We start from the raw sequence: 9157 nt of genomic DNA, 5'->3' as shown, positions 1-9157 counted from the left end.
GCGATCAAACGAGGTGGACATATACCTATGACATAATATACCAACGAAAGTTCAAGAGCTGGGGGGTAGGCACTTAATACTTCAGTTTGAAAGGACTCGTAAAATGACGTCACTCTCGCCGATGAATATTCATTAGATTTTGGTCGTGTGTGTTCCATACAAACATGCACACAGAAGTGCATGCATGCAGAGAGTTATATGAGAGGAACATTGGCTCCAGAGAGAAGTTGTCAATAACGTGTGTGTACTATTCCATGCTGTCCGCATGGGAGAGAGTGCATGGCAATTCGGTTAAACGAAGTTTCCGATATAAAGAGATAATTACTCTATGTACAGTAGACGTATACTGTAATAGAGGCAAATGTCAGATCAGGGGAGGCTGGAGTACAATCAGGTTTTCTTTTTGTAAGGGAAGAATAGTGTATAATTATAGCCAATTGATCTAAGTAAGGGAAGTGAACAATGTTTTTTTAAAAAGAATGGAATATACCTGCATGGTGAAGCCAATTTGAAAGGAGGTGAGGCAAGTTTCAATGGAGGTTATTAAAAAAAATAAACTGTACAACACATTATAGTGAAGCCAGTTTAAAAGGAGGTGAGGCAGGTTTCAATGGAGGTTTTTTATAAAGAATAAACTGTACCACACATTATGGTGAAGCCAGTTTAAAAAGAGGTGAGGCAAGTTTCAATGGAGGTTTTTATAATTAACTGTACTCTAAATTATGGTGAAGCCAATTTAAATGGAGGTCAGGCAGGTTTCAATGTAGGTTTTTTAAAAAGAATAAAGGGTACCACACATTATGGTGAAGCCAGTTTAAAAGGAGGCGAGGCAGGTTTCAGTGGAGGTTTTTAAAAAAGAACAAATTATGGTGTAGCCAATTTAAAAGGAGGTGAGGCAAGTTTCAATGGAGGTTTTTAAAAAGAAAAAAACTGTACTGGTATTATGGTGAAACCAATTTTAAAGGAGGTGAGGCAAGTTTTAATGGAGGTTTTTATAACTGTACTACAAATGATGGTGAAGCCAATTTAAAAGGAGGTGAGGCAAGTTCCAATGGAGTTTTTTATAACTACTACAAATGATGGTGAAGCCAATTTAAAAGGAGGTGAGGCAGGTTGCAATGGAGGTTTTTTAAAAAGAATAAACGGTACCACACATTATGGTGACGCCAGTTTAAATGGAGGTGAGACAAGTTTCAATGGAGGTTTTTTCAAAAGAATAAAGGTATACCAAGAATAAACTGTACCACACATATCATGGTGAAGCCAGTTTAAAAGGAGGCGAGGCAAGTTTCAATGGAGGTTTTTATAACTGTACTCTGAATTATGGTGAAGCCAATTTAAAAGCAGGTGAGGCAAGTTCCAATGGAGTTTTTTATAACTACTCGATGGTGAAGCCAATTTAAAAGGAGGTGAGGCAGGTTTCAATGGAGGTTTTTTAAAAAGAATAAACGGTACCACACATTATGGTGACGCCAGTTTAAATGGAGGTGAGACAAGTTTCAATGGAGGTTTTTTCAAAAGAAACTGTACCACACATATCATGGTGAAGCCAGTTTAAAAGGAGGCGAGGCAAGTTTCAATGGAGGTTTTTATAACTGTACTCTGAATTATGGTGAAGCCAATTTAAAAGCAGGTGAGGCAAGTTTCAATGGAGGTTTTTTAAAAAGAATAAAGGTATACCAAGAATAAACTGTACCACACATATCATGGTGAAGCCAATTCAAATGGAGGTCAGGCAGGTTTCAATGTAGGTTTTTTAAAAAGAATAAACGGTACCACACATTATGGTGACGCCAGTTTAAATGGAGGTGAGACAAGTTTCAATGGAGGTTTTTTCAAAAGAATAAACTGTACCACACATATCATGGTGAAGCCAGTTTAAAAGGAGGCGAGGCAAGTTTCAATGGAGGTTTTTATAACTGTACTCTGAATTATGGTGAAGCCAATTTAAAAGCAGGTGAGGCAAGTTCCAATGGAGTTTTTTATAACTACTACAAAATGATGGTGAAGCCAATTTAAAAGGAGGTGAGGCAAGTTCCAATGGAGTTTTTTATAACTACTACAAATGATGGTGAAGCCAATTTAAAAGGAGGTGAGGCAAGTTTCAATGGAGGTTTTATAACTGTACTCTAAATTATGGTGAAGCCAATTTAAATGGAGGTCAGGCAGGTTTCAATGTAGGTTTTTTAAAAAGAATAAAGGGTACCACACATTATGGTGACGCCAGTTTGAAAGGAGGTGAGGCAAGTTTCAATGGAGGTTTTTTAAAAAGAATAAATGTACCACACATATCATGGTGAAGCCAGTTTAAAAGGAGGCGAGGCAGGTTTCAGTGGAGGTTTTTAAAAAAGAACAAATTATGGTGTAGCCAATTTAAAAGGTGAGGCAAGTTTCAATGGAGGTTTTTAAAAAACTGTACTGGTATTATGGTGAAACCAATTTTAAAGGAGGTGAGGCAAGTTTTAATGGAGGTTTTTATAACTGTACTACAAATGATGGTGAAGCCAATTTAAAAGGAGGTGAGGCAAGTTCCAATGGAGTTTTTTATAACTACTACAAATGATGGTGAAGCCAATTTAAAAGGAGGTGAGGCAGGTTTCAATGGAGGTTTTTGAAAAAGAATAAACGGTACCACACATTATGGTGACGCCAGTTTTTTCAAAAGAAACTGTACCACACATATCATGGTGAAGCCAGTTTAAAAGGAGGCGAGGCAAGTTTCAATGGAGGTTTTTATAACTGTACTCTGAATTATGGTGAAGCCAATTTAAAAGCAGGTGAGGCAAGTTTCAATGGAGGTTTTTTTTTAAAGAATAAACTGTACCACACATTATGGTGAAGCCAGTTTAAAAGCAGGTGAGGCAAGTTTCAATGGAGGGTTTTTTTTAAAGAATAAACTGTACCACACATTATGGTGAAGCCAGTTTAAAAGGAGGTGAGGCAAGTTTCAATGGAGGTTTTATAACTGTACTCTAAATTATGGTGAAGCCAATTTAAATGGAGGTCAGGCAGGTTTCAATGTAGGTTTTTTAAAAAGAATAAAGGGTACCACACATTATGGTGAAGCCAGTTTAAAAGGAGGCGAGGCAGGTTTCAGTGGAGGTTTTTAAAAAAGAACAAATTATGGTGTAGCCAATTTAAAAGGAGGTGAGGCAAGTTTTAATGGAGGTTTTTATAACTGTACTACAAATGATGGTGAAGCCAATTTAAAAGGAGGTGAGGCAAGTTCCAATGGAGTTTTTTATAACTACTACAAATGATGGTGAAGCCAATTTAAAAGGAGGTGAGGCAGGTTGCAATGGAGGTTTTTTAAAAAGAATAAACGGTACCACACATTATGGTGACGCCAGTTTAAATGGAGGTGAGACAAGTTTCAATGGAGGTTTTTATAACTGTACTCTGAATTATGGTGAAGCCAATTTAAAAGCAGGTGAGGCAAGTTCCAATGGAGTTTTTTATAACTGTACTCTGAATTATGGTGAAGCCAATTTAAAAGCAGGTGAGGCAAGTTTCAATGGAGGTTTTTTAAAAAGAATAAAGGTATACCAAGAATAAACTGTACCACACATATCATGGTGAAGCCAGTTTAAAAGGAGGCGAGGCAAGTTTCAATGGAGGTTTTTATAACTGTACTACAAATGATGGTGAAGCCAATTTAAAAGGAGGTGAGGCAAGTTCCAATGGAGTTTTTTATAACTACTACAAATGATGGTGAAGCCAATTTAAAAGGAGGTGAGGCAGGTTTCAATGGAGGTTTTTGAAAAAGAATAAACGGTACCACACATTATGGTGACGCCAGTTTAAATGGAGGTGAGGCAAGTTTCAATGGAGGTTTTTTTTAAAAGAATAAACTGTACCACACATTATGGTGAAGCCAGTTTAAAAGGAGGTGAGGCAAGTTTCAATGGAGGTTTTATAACTGTACTCTAAATTATGGTGAAGCCAATTTAAATGGAGGTCAGGCAGGTTTCAATGTAGGTTTTCTAAAAGAATAAAGGGTACCACCCATGGTGACGCCAGTTTAAATGGAGGTGAGGCAAATTTCAATGGAGGTTTTTAAAAAGAATAAACTGTACTTCAAATGATGGTAAAGCCAACTTGAGAGGTGAGGAATGGAATGGATTTTATGTAGAAGCAAACTTTTCCATTCCCCCAATACGTAAAAATCCCCTTCCCAAAAATCCAATTATCACTGAAATGGAATATACATAATATATTTTTTTATAAGCCAGGTTATGCAAAATAATCATGTCATCCTTTGTCAACAAGAAATCTGTACATGTCCTCTGGAGAAAAAATAATACCTTGGCCGCCTTTTAATTTCTAAGTTTTGATTTTATTAGTATTTTACTTAGCAATTTGGCTGGCTTAACAAAATGCTTAAACTTGCATGCAGATCAGATCTCAGAATTTACCTTATCCAAAATGAGGTAAATACTAATACCCATTGTGATGTTATAAATTTTTATCCAAATAGTGCCAAATGTATGAATGAATTTCTGTGCGTTTCATTTTTGGATATGCAGACTTAAGTCTAGTAGATGGCCGACTTACATTTAGGCAAAATACTTAGCCAAAAAAATGCAATTGAATACCAACGATGGATAAGTATTTTACTCTAGCAAAATACTGAGTAAAATATACTTAAAATTGTGGCTTTAAGAATAGCATTGAATACTGGGGTACCCTGTTCCTCATCATCATTATTATCCCACTACCACACCAGTTTCTGCAGCACAAAGTTGAACTTTCATGGGTTGAGTCCATTTCAAAGCAAACACTTTAACTTTCTCTTACAACATGACGTCCACACACTGGCAATCACATCATTACAACACCAACCGTCAGAGTACAACAGAACTGCAGTTACCATAGCATTACCCCAACACACCACTCAATTTTTAATTCATCCAAATGAAATATGACTGTGTTGCACAAAGAAAAACTATGTAGTCATAGTAGATTTTATTGACTTGCACATTTATAAGGCTATACATATATTTTGAGCGATTGCTCTGTTGTCTTCAGTGATAGTTCGTACCCACTGTGCTTATGGCCAACTTTGGTAAAGGCATACATTGAATAAACTTTTATAAGATACAGTTTTTAAACCTTGTATATGTACTGAAAATGATGACAGAATATTTTCTTAAAAAATAACATTAAAACTGCATGACAGGTCATACAACATATTTCAACATGAACTATTTCACAATTTGCCAACATGACAATAAATACTAAGCTTAAAAAATATAGAAGCTGATATTGGATGGAAAAGAAAATCTATGTCATACAGCTTGAAAGACATTACATATGTATGCACTTAATGGTATCTATATGATCATGAAGTTCTTCTACACAGCTTGATAATGTTGATTTATCCAGTTTGGCAAGTACTGTGGTTGAGGCAAAAATAAGGGTTGTTCTGAATACTAAACCCCATTTTGTGTAACAACATGAAATCTATCAGAGTAACATGAAATAGTACAAGAGACGAAAATACTAGCAGCTAGGCAAGCTTTTTTACATAAATGTTTTTTTTTTCATATGCTCTTTGATATTTTTTCTCAACATAACGAAATTTGGCCAGCCACCCAAATATCAACAATAAGTTGCCAGTGAAGGTTCGTAGAAAATAACCAAAATAGTAATTCGGTTTTCCAAACGTATATTAGAACATTGGGTTATCCAAAAAAGTATTTTTTTTCTTCATACTGTCAAAATGTGAGGTTGTAAAAGTTGAAGACAAAATACAAGACTTCGATATCCGTGTTTTGCTCACTGCTAAGTAGTTGAACTACATATTACACACCGCATGCTTAAGTGAACCCCATATCTTGTTTATTCTTTTAAAAAAAACTCCATTGAAACCTGCCTCACCTCCTTTTAAATTGGCTTCACCATCATTTGTAGTATAAAAAACTCCATTGGAACTTGCCTCACCTCCTTTTAAATTGGCTTCACCATCATGTGTGGTACAGTTTATTCTTTTTAAAAACCTCCATTGAAACTTGCCTCACCTGCTTTTAAATTGGCTTCACCATAATTCAGAGTACAGTTATAAAAACCTCCATTGAAACTTGCCTCGCCTCCTTTTAAACTGGCTTCACCATGATATGTGTGGTACAGTTTATTCTTTTTAAAAAACCTCCATTGAAACTTGCCTCACCTGCTTTTAAATTGGCTTCACCATAATTCAGAGTACAGTTATAAAAACCTCCATTGAAACTTGCCTCGCCTCCTTTTAAACTGGCTTCACCATGATATGTGTGGTACAGTTTATTCTTTTTAAAAAACCTCCATTGAAACTTGCCTCACCTCCATTTAAACTGGCGTCACCATAATGTGTGGTACCATTTATTCTTTTTAAAAAAACCTCCATTGAAACTTGCCTCACCTGCTTTTAAATTGGCTTCACCATAATTCAGAGTACAGTTATAAAAACCTCCATTGAAACTTGCCTCGCCTCCTTTTAAACTGGCTTCACCATGATATGTGTGGTACAGTTTATTCTTTTTAAAAAACCTCCATTGAAACTTGCCTCACCTGCTTTTAAATTGGCTTCACCATAATTCAGAGTACAGATATAAATCCTCCATTGAAACTTGCCTCGCCTCCTTTTAAACTGGCTTCACCATCATGTGGGGTACAGTTTATTCTTTTTAAAAACCTCCATTGAAACTTGCCTCACCTGCTTTTAAATTGGCTTCATCATAATTCAGAGTACAGTTCAGGGGCGTAGATAGCGGGGGGATGGGGGGATGCATCCCCCCCAGAATTTTAGGTGGGGGGTGGTGTGTACAATCATCCCCCCCAGGTTTCTGTGGGGGAAGAAGCAAAACTATACAGTAATAAAGCAATGAATGCTAGTTAAAATCAATCAATAATAATAGCAGTAATAATCATAACGTACAGCAATGACAAACATGATCAAAATTGGACTTTTATTCAGAGTCAGTCATCTTATATGCATTTACAACTTGCAAGTTTTAAGTAATAACAACTGTCTTGCGTCGTCATATACATTTAAGGATCGTTATTCAGAGTTTCACCAAGTACATTTCTTTATAATAATTATGTATTTGCAATGGAGTTCAAAATGTTTCATTACAGATTTAAGAAAGTGTCGCTTAATCACTCCCTTTCAGAGCAATTGCTTTCATAACACATTAACACTGTTCAAACTAATTAATAAGAAGTTACCTATACACATACACTGACCCTTTTCCCTGCTGGCCATGTCCTCAACCCCTACTGTGCAAAGGAAAGGTGAAAATTTTCAGTCTCTAAGGAGCGGATTAGTAAATGAATGATTTTGGAATGAAAGTGCAAATTTTGGATGGCCTCAGTGATATCCGAGGTTTTTTTCACTCAATATTTTTGGCGCAATGTATTTTGGAATTACTTATACCAGTGATTTCTGTACGTGCGCAGTCTTCTAGGTTTGAAGGTTATAAACTGTTACATTTCCTTACCTATGTTTTTATCATAATCATCATAACAAGGTACATAATAAGAAATGAATCGAAATTATAACAAGTTACTATCTATACAGTTTACTTCCGACAACCCGGTGAGGTTTATTTCATTTCCATACTTAATTCAATCAAGCCTTTGTAATCATGGTAATTTTAAACAGAGTGTGCTTATCATTTTAGTGTCCGCATATCTGCACGTGGATAAGAAATATAATGTTTAGCTTTTTTATTTTACCCCTATTACTATAATTGTAATTGATATTTTTTTAGTTATTTGGCTGTTTATTTGTTTATTCCTTTAGTTGTTGATTCATTCGTTTGATCATTAACAATATCGCTACTTTTAAAAGAGTATACTACTATACTAGTAAAATAAGGAATACTAGTTATTCTAGATCATGTTTAGCAGGACTGTCATGACCAAGATGATAACTAGACATCTGACAAATGACATTTCTCTTATGATCATCTTTACTCATTGTCATTAATCAAACAAAAGATTACTGCCATGAAAAATGTGCAAGGAAGTTTGTTTATTCCTGGATGCCCTGTTTATTGCTGAAAGCAAAGTGATTAAAAGACACACGAGATAATCCATGAGGCAGATCGTGTTATTTTGTTATCTTTAACTCGTCTGCTTTGGCCCATGATATTTTGTTTTTATCGAGTACGTTATCTCCTTCATTCTTTATATTAATATATTAATTATATATATATATAATAAATATAATATATACATATATATAAATATATATATATATATATATATATATATATATATATATATATATATATATATATATATATATATATATATATATATATATATATGTATATATATATATATATATATATATATATATAAAGTATGACCCAGCTAGGGATCATCCCCCCCAGGTCTAAGGACCTGTCTACGCCACTGGTACAGTTATAAATCCTCCATTGAAACTTGCCTCGCCTAGCTCCTTTTAAACTGGCTTCACCATGATATGTGTGGTACAGTTTATTCTTTTGAAAAAACCTCCATTGAAACTTGTCTCACCTCCATTTAAACTGGCGTCACCATAATGTGTGGTACCATTTATTCTTTTTAAAAAAACCTCCATTGAAACCTGCCTCACCTCCTTTTAAATTGGCTTCACCATCATTTGTAGTAGTTATAAAAAACTCCATTGGAACTTGCCTCACCTCCTTTTAAATTGGCTTCACCATCATGTGTGGTACAGTTTATTCTTTTTAAAAACCTCCATTGAAACTTGCCTCACCTGCTTTTAAATTGGCTTCACCATAATTCAGAGTACAGATATAAATCCTCCATTGAAACTTGCCTCGCCTCCTTTTAAACTGGCTTCACCATCATCTGTGGTACAGTTTATTCTTTTTAAAAACCTCCATTGAAACTTGCCTCACCTGCTTTTAAATTGGCTTCACCATAATTCAGAGTACAGTTATAAAAACCTCCATTGAAACTTGCCTCGCCTCCTTTTAAACTGGCTTCACCATGATATGTGTGGTACAGTTTATTCTTTTTAAAAAACCTCCATTGAAACTTGCCTCACCTGCTTTTAAATTGGCTTCACCATAATTCAGAGTACAGATATAAATCCTCCATTGAAACTTGCCTCGCCTCCTTTTAAACTGGCTTCACCATCATGTGTGGTACAGTTTATTCTTTTTAA

Source organism: Lytechinus variegatus, chromosome 10 (assembly GCF_018143015.1).
Source record: "Lytechinus variegatus isolate NC3 chromosome 10, Lvar_3.0, whole genome shotgun sequence".
Classification (NCBI taxonomy): Eukaryota; Metazoa; Echinodermata; class Echinoidea; order Temnopleuroida; family Toxopneustidae; genus Lytechinus; species Lytechinus variegatus.
This window is presented reverse-complemented; position numbering follows the sequence as displayed.